The sequence below is a fragment of the Benincasa hispida genome, chromosome 10, assembly GCF_009727055.1.
Source record: "Benincasa hispida cultivar B227 chromosome 10, ASM972705v1, whole genome shotgun sequence".
Lineage (NCBI taxonomy): Eukaryota > Viridiplantae > Streptophyta > Magnoliopsida > Cucurbitales > Cucurbitaceae > Benincasa > Benincasa hispida.
Window position 1 is genome coordinate 34103209 of NC_052358.1, and position 10786 is coordinate 34113994.

A 10786-nucleotide genomic window follows, 5' to 3' on the forward strand; every position below is an offset into this window, starting at 1 on the left:
GGTTGAAATAATACCAAAATTTTCAGCAATAGATATTGGATTTAGAAGAAAAATTGCAATCAAAGTCCAGAAATAATATCGTGGGAGTGCTTACAACCTGATCATTGGAGAAATCTTAAAGAAAATATCTTTCAAAGATATGATGTAAGTATATTCTATAATTTCTTAGCTTCATTTTTATTACTTACAATGGTTTCAAACAAAAAACAAATAGTAGTCTATCACTAATAGACAGTGATAGACAATGATAGAAGTCTATCACCATCTATCAACGAAAATAGTGATAGACATATATCATAAAAAAGACTTGTTAGTCTTTTCCTATTTTTGATCTAGTGATTTAACATGTGTTTAAACTTGTAGTTTTGTGTATTTCCACTAGTTCAAAAGAACAAGAATCATAATCAACCACCATTAAATATTTGATAGATTTGGAAAAAATGAGAAGGAAATATAGAAAGAGAAAGAAAAAGAAAAAGAAGAAATAAATGAAGGAAGAGATTTAATTGGAGGAAAAAATGAGCATGGGAAAAATATAATGGAGGAAATAGAAGAACTGAAAAATGGCCAACATAGGGTAGAAAAAGAGTAGAAAAGTCTGAAACAATGCCAAGAAGAGATCATCAGAATGTTAAAAATAATCATCGAAAGACAGAATGATAGACTTCCAATTGAAAAGCTTCCGCAAGAAGAACAAGAAAAAGAGGTTAAGGAGACAATAGAAAGAAACAAATCTCCTTGTAACTTCCAAATTCTTGAAAGAAATGATGAAATTGATAAGATGGTGAATTATGCTGCAAATTAGGTAGCTCAAGTAAGTATTTTGCTATGTGCTATTTTATTTTTAAATGTAAACATACATTTACTAACTAAACTAAAACTATTTTTTCTTGTAGACTAAAATTGGAAATCAAAGAAAGGTTTGTATACAAGTTTTTGTACTGATAGAAAGTGATAGAAATATATCATTGTCTATCAACACCTTTTTCTTCTTTTGATTTGTGTCTTTTATTATAAGAATCTCATTCTTTTCATTATCTTTGTGTTTGATTTATGTTTTTTGTTTTAGGAATCTTATGCACCAACACAAGATGATTTTGACCATATTCAAACTCTACATTTGGAAACCCCAAAGACACAAGAATTAACAACAGAGTTCAAGGAAGAGGATGGAAAGGAAAAGGTTTGCTTCGTCTCTTAAGCTATTTGTTTCCTCTTTTAAGCTACATTGTCATGAAAGTCAATTAGATCTATCATTGCCTATCACTGATAGACACTGATAAAATTCTATCAGTGTCTACCACTAATAGAAAATTGTATCACTTTCTTGATTCTTATATAACAATGACACATTACATTATACTACTGCAGCAAAAAGAATTTGAAGCTAAAGAAGATATGGAAAAAACTGATCATGTTCAGCAAAAGGATAAGGTAAATATATAGATGCTATGAAAGAAAATAAAGTGATAAGTTATCTTCTTAAGTATTTTAGAATTTTGGATCTATTGCAGAAAGTTGAGCTTGAAGAAAAAGAAGAATCTGATGTATCTGACAAAGAAGAAAAACAAAAAAGGAGATGAGATCAAAACTAAAAACTGAGAAAAAGATAAATATAATTCATTAATGATATTTATAAAATACTATCAATGACTAACACTATATTATTACTTTATTTATTATAGCCGGTTGATGAAGGAAAATTGTTGTTGAACAAGAATAGCATGTTGAAGAACAAGTTATTGAGGAAGAAACTGAAGAAGAAAATGAGAATGAAAAGAAAAAAAAGACTTGAAAATAAAAGAAAACAACATTAAGGAAAGAAGGTAAATAGTTGTCTGTTGTTTCAATAGATATTTTATATCATGATAAATAGAATGGTAGTGGTCTATCACTGTCTATCATTGATGATAGGGAGTGATAAACGACTATCATTGTCTATCAATGGTAATACTGATATTTTTTTTATAAATGAATTTGTATATTGATGTTATGTTATTATGTTTCTTGCTATATAGATCTAAATAGTTGTTGTCAATTATATCTAACTAGATATTTGTAGATATTAGTTGATATAACCATGAATAGAGTGATAGTTGTCTATCATTATCTATCATTTTCCCTTTTCCTTCACCTTCAACAACCTAAAATAGTAGTAACAAGAAAAAAAAGTTAAATGTTAGAATTTGAAACTTCATATCATGGTATCATCAATTATTTATATCCATGTATCAATAAATATATGAACGTAATATTAACATACAAATTGATTTATCATAAATCTCTCACTATATACTGTTGATAGACAGTCACTATATCACCGTCTATCAACAGTATATAGTGAGAGATTTATGATAAATCAATTTGTATGTTAATATTACGTTCATATATTTATTGATACATGGATATAAATAATTGATGATACCATGATATGAAGTTTTCAAATTCTAACATTTAACTTTTTTTTCTTGTTACTACTATTTTAGGTTGTTGAAGGTGAAGGAAAAGGGAAATGTACAAAGTTTAGATCAAAAGTATTAGATGATGACAAGAAAATTGTCAATGAGAGACCCAAGAGAGAAAGGAAACAAACAACAAAGGCAAAGGAAATGAACAAAGCACCTCCTAAAAAGAAGAAAAAGAACAAAATGACTTCATTGATGGACAATGCTCCAAGCTTCAGCTTAAACATCTCTCAATTAAACTCTCAAACTCAATCTCAACCTTCTCGATCTGAATCTCAACCTTCTCAAACTTAATGTTAGAACTTGATTTTAGAATGTTATTGAAAAAGATAACAATACTAATAACAATGAACTATGTTATTTTGTGAATGATATTTTGAGAATGTTACAATACCAGTGACAATGAACATTGATGATAGAACTATATCTATAAGAATTCTAGTAGTTTATACTAATGATGTTATCTGCTACTAATGATGTTATCTACTGTGATTTTATCAATTTTATAAACTTTTGTATATATGTTGGATAAAATTCTATCAGGTATATGATGAATAAAACACTATCAAATATATGTCCAATGTAATTCTACTAAGTGCATCATAAATTCTATCATTGATAGACAATGATAGAAGTCTATCAATGTCTATTAGTATCCAAAAAGAAAATGATTGTAAGCTCCAACTCACTTGGGGAAAAAACTGCTTGCTGGAAGTTACTTTAATTATGAGCTCAATCGAAGAAAATATGCGATGTTATTCTATGTAATGTTATTATATGTCAAATATGCAATAGTTGTTCATTTGCTGGAAGTTACTTTTAATTACTTTCTATCAATGATATACACTGATTGAAAGATATTAGTGTATATCAACCAATGGTATATTTGTGTGTATAAATGATAAAGACTGATAGAAATTTATTAGTGTCTATCACTATATATCAGTGTTTGTATAAATGTGTATATCACATGTTTCAATCTAGAAAAGGAATATAAACAAAGAAATCCGAGAATTTTATTCATATAAAGATATCGTTTTATTCATTTACAAACTCAATGATAGAACCAATCAAGGGGGAAAATAACTTTCATAAGTTCTAATATCAATCTATTTGGCAATACAAGAGGAAAAAATGCAACTATAATGATTACATCATTGAGTAATTTGACGAAGTTTGTAAGTCCTAGAATTGTGACCTTTAGAATGACAATGATTACATCTTAATTAACTACTTTTAGCTTCACCTATGGATGGAATCCTTTGTTTTTTAGGTCTTCCTACTAAATGTTTAAAAATAGGAGGTAATGCTCTAATGCCATCATCTAAAACCTTCCAATTTGAATGGACTAACAGGTTGAACACAACCTATATATGTCGATAACAACGCACTTGAGTAATAATAATTAGATACATAAGAATAAGTATCCATGTTAAGCAGGCGAAGAACAGCAAGCGCATGAGAGCATGGAATTTCTTCAAAATCCCATACTCGACAGTTGCAAGATCCTAAATTAAGCTTTACTAGGAATTGTTTATCATCATCCATTACTGAGTATTCAACGTTGTCAATAGGATAAAACTAATAAATAAAAATGGGAAAAGAAATCAGCACATTATAAACATACCAAACATACCAAATAAATAAATAAATAAAAAGTTGTAGAAATCATCAATGTTAGTGATAGACTTCTATCACAGTCTATCAGTGATAGACAGTGATTGTCACACTGAATATCATTCTCCTATCAATTTTATAGAGAACATTGACCATAAAACTTCTTGATTGTTCATGTTAGTTGCATAATATATTCTCAACTCAATGAGTCAAAATTGTTTTCATTGGCAAACTAGTTTTCCTTCGATCATGAAACCATTTTTGCAGAAAACCTTTGATTACATCGAGTAAACTTGCAATAGGTAAGTTTCTATCCTCTTTCAAAATAGAATTTACACACTCTGAAGGGTTTGTTTTCATCATTTCTTATTTTCATCATTTCATACCTTCTTCTTTGAGAATATGCACGTGACCATTTCTCAAATCCTACATTAATAAGGTAACTTTGAATATTTGGAGAACTTGACTCCATAGATTTCATATTAAACTCAAAGTCATCAACAGTATAAGATTTAACATAACTAAAGTAAAACTGATCAATCAAAGGATCCTTGAACAACTTCTTCAAATTTTGTAGAACAGGTTGAACGCACACATAGTACTCAACATTATTAAACACACTTAAAAAACCTTTTGGAATGCTCAAATGTCGATCAGAGACAATGACTAAATGTTCTCTATCCCCTAAACTAGTTTGTATATGTTCAAAAAACCATTTCTATGATACATCATTTTTAGAATCTACACTAGCAAATGCAGGGGGGGGGGGAATATTATTGTTACCATCTAGTGTGGAAGCTGATAGTAAAGTACCACCAAACTTAGACTTCAAAAACGTGCCATCAACAGATATGGTAGGTCTACAGTACCTCCACCCCTCAATAGATTCACTAATACCCATGAAACAAAATTTAAAATGTCTATTTTCATTAATCTTTAAAGCATTGTATGTTCCTGAAAAAAAAATGAAAATAATTATATTAGTCACAATGGTAACAAATCAATCGTTGTCTGTTATTGGTAGATAGACAGTATAAATGTCTATTACAGTCTAACTACAATACACAATGATATAAATTTCTAAGAAGAAAACTTCATTTGTAATAATATCTGGATTCATTTCTTTCAATCTTTCAAAAAACTGTGGAATCAAGCTATATGATTCAGTTGCATCATCATTTAATGATCATAATATATGTTCTTTTGCCCTCCAAGCTTTTTGATAACTAATATTAACACCAAGCTTAGTACGAGCCTTATGAACAATATCTCCAGGAAGGGAGTGATTAGTAGAGATAAACCTAAAATTCTCTTTCAAACAATCCCCAATTACAGATGAAGAAGCTTGCCGATGACAACTTTGAAATGTATTCATTGAACAATTATGGTCAGAAACATACTTTCTAAGCATCCATAGCTCACTTTTTTTGTATTGAGATGCCCGAATATACCATTGATAGCCTTCTTGCAGACATTTCAAATCAAGCGACTTTGAATTTGACCGTGTATTCCTGAACTGAAAATTCTCATTCACTACTATTACATAAAAGTACTTAGATAGTATTTCTTTACTTCCAAATACATCTTTTTCCTTCAAATCATCATTAAAACCAACATTTTATATAACTTGATCATTTAAAGAACTAGAAGAAGAACCTAAACATAGCAATCTATCACCACCTCCACCATTAATACCACTACAAGATCCTTCTACAGAATACTTCTACAGAATGATTACTAACATGAGCAACTAAAGGATGCCAAGTTCCTAAATCTTTAGCTAAAGACAAGTACAAAATGACATCCTTATCTTTCTTTATTTGGAATACAAATTAGATTGAATATTAGTTTGACCAAAATCCAACAATACTGATAAATCTATTGAAACATCCAACTGAATTTCATCCAATATCAAACTAACTAAACTATTGAAGTCTATCATATGATCAATAAAAACTTCAGCAACACTATGATTCTTATAAGAATTGTAATGAGTCCACTGTCCACCATAAAAAATGACTACAGAAATATTAACCATAGTATCAATTTACTGCAATAAAAGAAAAAGAAGAAAGAAAGATGTTAATATGTACATAGCTCTATAACTTTATATTAGTGATAGATAATGATAATGATCTATCAATGTTTATCAGTGCAAAACTCTATTACTGATAGACAGTGATAGAATTTAATCACTGTCTATCAGTGATAGACAATGATAGAGCTCAATCACAGTATACCACTAGTGATAAAGCTCAATCATTGTTATAGAGAGTGATAGAGCTCTATAATTGTCTATCACTAATAGAAAGCGATAGAACTCTATCACGGTCTATTACTGGTAGAGCTCTATCACTTTGTATAACTGATAGACAATGATAGATATCTATCATAGGTAGAGAAATGTTCACATTCATACATATTCACACAAAAAACTATCTATTTACACAACAACAAATAAAAAATAAAGAATAATAAAGTGATAGAGTGGTGGATTTCTATCACTTTCTATCTATCAGTGATAGAGCTCTATCATTTTATATAACTGATAGACAGTGATAAAGATCTATCAGTCTATCAGTGGTAGAGAAATGTTAACATCCATATATATTCAAAGATCCATAAATGAAGAAAAATATATGATATACATTACTGCAATAAAAAGAAAAGAAGATTTTATAAGAAAGATGTTCATATGTATATAGCTCAATAACTTTATATAAGTAATAAACAGTGATAGAGCTCTATCACTCTCTATTAGTGCAAAGCTCTATCATTGTGAATCACTGATAGACGGTGATAGCGTGTTATCACTGTCTATCAATGATAGACAATAATATAGCTCAATCAAAGTATATCGCTGATAGACAATGATAAAGCTCAATCACAGTATATCAACTAGTCATAGAGCTCAATCACTGTTATAGAGAGTGATAGAGCTCTATAACTGTCTATCACTGATAATTCTATCACTTTCTATTATTGATAGAGCTCTATCACTCTCTATCAGTGGTAGAAAATTGTTCATATTCATACATATTCACACCTAAAACTACCTATATGCATAACAACAAATAAAAATTAAAGAATAATAAAAATTAACGAAAGATTGAAAAGAACAAAAATATAACAACCAAATTGATAGAATTCTAACATACTAAAAATCTAAAAAAGAAAAACAAGAAGAAGAATGAAGGCTACATCATATGAATGATCTGAAATCCTAGAAAATAAGGGAAGAGAATAACAAGAAGAAAGAGCACAGGACAAAAGAAAAGAAATGCGGGAGAGTGAAGAATCCATTATCAATAATGGACGAAGGATAGAAGAATCCATTATCAATGGAGAAGAAGCCATCAACGGACGCGTGCAGAAAAGCAAGAAAGAAATGTAGACCTACAAGCGCATAAAATATAAGAAAAAAATCCTACCGTGATCGAGGAAGAAAGTATTCGATGGAGAAGATTGGCGAGGAAGTAGATCGGCAAGGAAGAAGATCACGACGTCGAGGAGGAAGATTGGCGAGGAAGAATATCACGGCATCGGATGAAGAACGGCGAGGAAGATCGTGAAATTGGAAAGAAGAAAACACGATGGTTAAAATTTAAAAAAGGGAAACTAAGATAACGAGACAAACGAAGGGTATTTTTGGTAATTTGAAACAAAGGAAACTTGGAATATTTTTTTTGCTATAAATCGTAAATAGTTTTTTTTCCTATTTATAAGAATTACCCTTTCCTTTTTCTACTTAAATTCCAAATCCTCTTCCAAAAAAAAATTAATTCCTGCAGAACTCCAAATTTCTTAAAATCTTTAATCCTTAACTAAATAAAATAATCCAATTTCCTTCTCCTAATTCATAAATTAAATTTTGGATCCAAACTCCAAAATCAAAGGGAATAAGAATTTAAAATTACAATTTTTTCTAAATAAATTAATCCAATTTTTCCCTCAACTTAAATCAAAATTCCAAATCTTTACAAATATCATTTAAATTAATTGTCCTGTCTCCTAAATGCAAGTATTTTTAGCCCCAATTTATCAAAATAATACCCAAATATTTCAAAATAATTTAATGAAAATTACCTGAAAAATTCGGGATGTCACATTCTTCCCTTCTTAAGAAACTTTTGTCCTCGAAAGTTATACATCAAAACAAAACTTTGCATACTAAATCTTTACCTTCTCCTTTTGTCCCCAACTGCCTTCATCGATCATAATGGAGAAGCTCCTCAACTTTCATGGCCCATTCATATTTCCTCTTCATTCAAGCAATGTCTCCAAAATCACAAAATTAAAGCAACTACCTTCAACTTCAGTTTAGGGCTGATTAGTTCTACATATCCTAATCAACTCCGTACAACCTCCATATGGGCATCAAACTCAACCAACTCATTTATACCTAAGACAACATCAAAAGCTTATGTGCCTGAATCTTCATCTACACCTAACTTTCCCTTTCATGCACCAAAATGTTAACTTCAAATAGTGTATGCCAATCAAATATAGCCAACAATAGGGCATAGTAAGAACTTTACGGAATAGTTCATGTTTCTGTGACTTGAACTACTTCTTCCTATCTATAACAACTTTTTGCTATCAATTCAAGTTCTATTCTCAAGTCTATCTCTTATGCCAATTGTGATCTTGAGGGATCTAACTTACTTAATCTTAACATCCATGCATTTCATTTTTTAGTTGGAGCTAGATTACTTTCACATTCAAATCAAATTGAAGACTTCATTGATTCCTTGATCTAAATATTTGTGCCCACAATCGAAATCTCTAAAACTTGCTGATACCTTTTAGCGATTTACCCCCCTTTAACAAAGTCTTATCTCTTCCATTTTTATAGTTTCTGGAAACTATTGTTACCAAACATCTTCACATAAAACATTATTTTCCTCCATCTCCACTTTAATCTGAAAAAGCACTCTTCCAACGGTTGATTATCTGTACTTAGTCTTTTATTTTAAGAATAAGATTTTCTTTCTTTTTTTTTTTTGGGGGGGGGGGGGGCTAATATTGAGTTCCATAACCAATTGTTTGAGTAAACTATCTTTTCAACCAACCAACACTGAGATCCAAGGTCCCAAATGGTAACAAGAGATTTTTCTTTTACACTAAAACTCATACCTTGTAACCACTCATATCATGTCTTAAAAAATAAAACATACTTATGTCCTTAATCTCAAAACATTTATTTCCCTTGCCTTCTCAAAACAACCAAATATTTCTCAAATACTCTTATTTTCTCTTACCTATATCTTTTCCAAGACCAATAAATCCAAGATGTTTTTTCACTTTCCTAGTGAGATATATCTATATCAAAACATACGACTATTTGTAACCCCTTCACAATTTACAATCCAATTCTTAAATTCAACCTTTAACAAGCTATCCTTCCCAAGTTGATATTGTTTTTAACTTCAAATACCTTTGCTTCCTCTTGGGTCAATTAATTAATCTTGAGCCTTTTCATGGCAACAAAACATAGTTCAGACCCTAGTACCTTAAGAATAATTCAATCCAGCAGCTCGTTTTCCTACCATTTAAAGCCAACTATAATTTCAACCATCTTGGCTTTTCCTTGACCGATCCATCTTACCTTGATCTTGTAACGAGTTCCTCATACTATCGCTTTATACTCTCACTAATAATTCTTCTTCCTTTTAGGCACGTAACATGAAGAACCAAAAACACCATACCTTACTCGGTCCACCAACTTCGACATCAAGAAAGTGATCATGATCTATTTATCCTTTCAAAATTTCTCTAGAAACATTTTGACTCTAATGTCTAGTGATCTTTAATAGAACTAAAGTCTCTTCTTTACCTCTTTCTTATCTTATAAAGCAACTTTAATCTCGTATCTAAGAACGAGTTCCTTGTGATAAAGTTTCTAGTAGCACCACCAATTTTATTTTCTTAATGCAAAACTTAATACGATTCCTCAGTGAATTCCCAACTCGCCTACTTTATTCTACAGCTTAAACAAATACATCATTTTCTTTCTTTCCTGTTATATGTTCATAACATTGCAAAATTTCATCCAGTTTCAATAGCTTTGAGCAAAAATATATGTCCATTTCTAACAGTCCTTCCATGAAATAAACGAGCGCCAATTGGCCTTATAATAATTTTCTTCCTTTCCATAATACCCAAACAAAATAGCCATCTCATACTAACTTCTTTCCGATCGTTAAACTAGTAAGAACAATCAATCCGTACATAAAGCTTTGACATGAAGGCTTTTAAACACATTTTTAAAATCCTTAAAATCCTTAATCATTAACCAAATAAAATAATCCAATTTCTTTCTCCTAATTATAAATTAAATTTTGGATCCAAACTCCAAAAATAAAAGGGATAAAAATTTTAAACCATGATTTTTCCTAATAAATTAATCCAATTTTTCCCTCAAATTAAATTAAAATTCCAAATCTTTACAACTATCATTTAAATTAATTGTCCTATCTCTCAAATTCAATTTTTTTTAGCTCCAATTTATCAAAATAACGCTCAAATATTTCAAGATAATTTAATGAAAATTACCTGAAAAATTCGGGATGCTACATTATCTATAAGATCATGTAGTAATTCCTTAACGATCACTTAGAAAAATTCTATACGATCGTTTAGAAAATGTTAAACGATCACTCAGACTACTCTTAGTGATCATATAGAATTACCAAACAATCGTT

General features: G+C 29.9%; 1 long non-coding RNA gene across 1 annotated transcript; it reads left to right on the forward strand.

Moving 5' to 3' along the window:
• The first annotated feature begins 314 nt into the window (after nt 1-314).
• On the forward strand, nt 315-1826 carry LOC120087774. The gene is made up of 4 exons (XR_005484681.1): nt 315-920; nt 1070-1183; nt 1372-1434; nt 1686-1826. It is a non-coding gene; the product is annotated as an uncharacterized LOC120087774 (long non-coding RNA).
• Nucleotides 1827-10786: the final 8960 nt, after the last annotated feature.